General features: G+C 46.1%; 1 pseudogene; it reads left to right on the top strand.

The window, feature by feature from the left end:
* Positions 1–247: 247 nt before the first annotated feature.
* LOC142071068 (olfactory receptor 52P1-like) lies at positions 248–2978 on the top strand (annotated as a pseudogene).
* Positions 2979–3554: the final 576 nt, after the last annotated feature.

Genomic DNA, 3554 nt, shown 5'->3' with positions numbered 1-3554 from the left:
CCACACCAGTCAGTTTTATAGATCGATATAATATCCTGTCTTAGTCATAAGAGTGGCCAGACTGGGTCAGACTGAAAGTCCATCGAGCTCAGTATCCTGTCTTCCAACAGTGACCAATGCCAGGTGCTTCAGAGGGAATGAACAGAACAGGGAATCATCAAGTGATCCATCCCTGTCAGCCACTCCCAGCTTCTGGCAAGCAGAGGCTAGGGACACCGTCCCTGTTCATCCTGGCAAATAGCCATTGATGGCCTCTTTACCAGAGGATGTTGGTGAGACCAAGACTGTAATTGGTACCTACTGCCTTTGTGCCTTAACAACTATGAGTCCCATTGAATGTGGATGGAGACTGGGCACCTAACCCACATCTGTGCCTCTGAACATCTCCCTCCACCCTCGCTATCCTAATTACAGCTGGTGTGGTTACTCTAGCAGTCCGCAGGCTTCAGGGCACATGCTGATCACTGAAGGCACTCAGGAAGCTGTTTCTGCCCATGGCACGATATTGCCCTATTGGGGGTTTATGACATACCCTCTGTCTGACCGAGGGCAGCACAGATTGCCCCTGCTATCAGATGGGAGGGGTTATTACTCTGGGTTTAAAACAAGGATGTGCGAGAGCAGTTCCATTGCATGTCACGTTCTTGGGGATTCAAAGCATGGTTTGTTAGACAGGAGGGGAGGAGAAGATGCTCAGATTCTATGGCCATGAGCAGCAGCCCAGAAATGCTGATAGACAAATGAGTTTGTGTAAGCTTTGGCTCTTTCTTTTCTCTCCAGTGTTATAGTAATGCCAGACCACTATATCAAGTCTGCAAGATTCAATTTGCCCTGACAATCTGAGTGTCTATTATTGACAAATGATAATCGCTATTTCCCTTAGGGAAACTTTGATCCTTTCCAATACACGAATGGCACTGTGGACTAGACCTATGGTCCATCTAGTCCAGTGTCCTCTCTCTAACACTGACAGCCCTAGGAGCTGCAGAAGAAGGTGTAAGAAACCCAGCAGTAAGTGGATGGGGGGGATGACCTGACAATCCTGAGAGCATCACCCAAATGCCTAACAGCTAGAGACTGGCTTGTGCCCTGAAACACAGGGGTGTATAGGCTTTCCAAAATGTTTATTTAGCTCTAACTATTCTAACTGGATAATCTCACGATGTAAATGTCCAAACTCTTCTTGATTCTTGCTTAGCTTACAGTCTGAACAACCTCTTGTGGCAATACGTTCCTCAGTCACATTGGGCACTGAGTGAAGAATGCATTCTATTTTTATCTGTTTTGAATGGGCCATGTTTCAGTGTAATGTCATGAGACAGGGAGAACATATCATCGATCAGCTCTTTACCAGTGAATATTTTATAGACTTTTCTCATGTCCCCTCTTATTCATCTCCTTTGTAAGGTAACAATCCCAGTCTTTTCAACCTATCTTCATATGAGTTCCCCCCCAGGCCCTTAATCATTCTTGTTGCCCTTTCCTAAACCTCTCTGGTCCTGCAATATCCTGTATGAGAAGGGTGCCTGGTACTACACAGAGGAGTCCAGAGGATGGTGAAACATTGACTGACTGATCTCATGGCATTGTATTTTCTGTATGATTTTGTACCCCACTCCTCCTGCATCCCGATATTTTGCTCAGTTTCTGTCCCTGCTTGCACTGTGAGCAGGGTTTCACAGAGCTGTATACCATGATGTCCAGGCCCCTGTAAGGATTTTGAGGAGTTCAAGTTTTTACCTCCAGTGGGCATAAACACTGCAGTTACTGACATTGAAATTCATCTGCCAGCATGCTGCCCATTCCCCTGGCTTTGTTAGCTCCCTCTGAGGACTTCTCTAGACTGGACTATGACTGAAATATTCTGGTGCCATCTGTAAATGTTGGCAACTTACTGCTCAACCCTCTTTCTATTGGTAATAACTATAAAATATTTACTGTAATAATTGATCGAAAGTGTCTAACCCACCTCGCTGTGTTTCTCTCCCTTCACAGGCACCTGGAGCATTTCTGAGCATGATCGAACGATCAACCATCTCATTGCAGTTTTCAACCTCACCCCCTCTGATCCTTCAGTGTTCATTCTAATGGGCATCCCTGGCCTGGAAGCTGCCCACCTTTAGATTTCCATCCCTTTCTCTATGTTCTACATTATTGGCCTGATGGGAAATTTCATGATTCTCTTTGCTGTCAGCAAAGAGCAGACCCTGCACAAGCCTATGTACCTGCTTCTCTGCATGCTGGCAGTCACAGACATTGGCATGTCTACATCCGCCGTGCCGAATGCACTGTGAATATTTTGGTTCAATTTGAAGGGCATGACTGTGGGTGAATGCCTCACCCAGACTTTCTTCCTTCACACGGTTTATACGATGCACTCAGCTGTCCTTGTAACAATGGCCTTCGATCGATACGTTGCCATGTGTAACCCCCTGAGATACGCCACCATCCTCACCAACACATGCATAGCTAATCTAGGGCTCGTGGGTTTGATAAGAGCTGTTCTCTTCATTCTGCCCATGCCCCTACTCCTGAGGAGGCTGCCATTCTGTGCCAACCGCATTATCGCCCACACGTACTGCGACCACATAGCTGTGGCAAAGACGTCGTGTGGGGACATCACAGTCAACAGGATGTATGGTTTGGTGATAGTGGTTTTAGTCTTTGGGTTAGACCTGGCACTCATTGTCCTGTCATATGGCCTGATTATCAGGGCTGTCCTCAGAATCTCCTCCAAGAAAGCCCATCAAAAAGCCCTCAACATCTGCACAGCCCACATCTGTGTGATGCTGATTTCTTATACTTCTGTCCTCTTAACCACTCTGATTCTCCGGTTTGGAAAGGGCGTTGCTCCCCATGTTCACATCATCTTGGCCAACCTCTATGTCCTCCTCCCGCCCATGCTCAACCCTATCATTTATGGGGTCAAAATCAAAGAACTCTGTGACAAAGTGGGCAAATACACCTGCAGAATATGATAGCTGGGGGCCAATGACTTTAAACCTGTGTGACAAGAGGGCAAAAGGAGATCTCCTTGTTAATTATGGGTGCTCTCTCCTAGTTTGGTTGAACACAAGATTGTGGAAGTTCGCAGTCTGAGAAATTCCTTACACTTAATTTCTTATGACTCAATGACCAAGCACTGCTCTTTCTCTTGCTGAGTTCCCTCTCTCTGACCATCACCTGATCTTTCAGTGTCACCCATCAGCTTCCATCCTCTCTCCTGCTGCCACTCGGCCTCTCTATGGCTGTCAGACTACCAGAAGATACTGCACCTTTCTGAAGCAGGGTGGCTTCCCTATGTGAATTGGGTCCTTGTCCATTTGACAAGATTAAACCACATTTTCTGATAGCCAAAGACAAATAAAGCAACTACAGTGCTGCATTTCTTTATCATATGTACAGTGATCTGGTGAACAAAATTTACCTGATTTTCTACATCCAGTCCCTAAAGAATCCTGGAGGGGAAACCAAATGTTTCTGTTGGAAAGTGCTAATACAGGAAAGCTGCTGCAGGGATTGAGGACATTCTGCTAGAGCTAATTAGCGAGAGT

This window comes from Caretta caretta, chromosome 1 (genome assembly GCF_965140235.1).
Source record: "Caretta caretta isolate rCarCar2 chromosome 1, rCarCar1.hap1, whole genome shotgun sequence".
Lineage (NCBI taxonomy): Eukaryota > Metazoa > Chordata > Testudines > Cheloniidae > Caretta > Caretta caretta.
The sequence above is the reverse complement of the archived record's forward strand: the minus strand, read 5'-3'. Positions and strand labels throughout refer to the sequence as shown.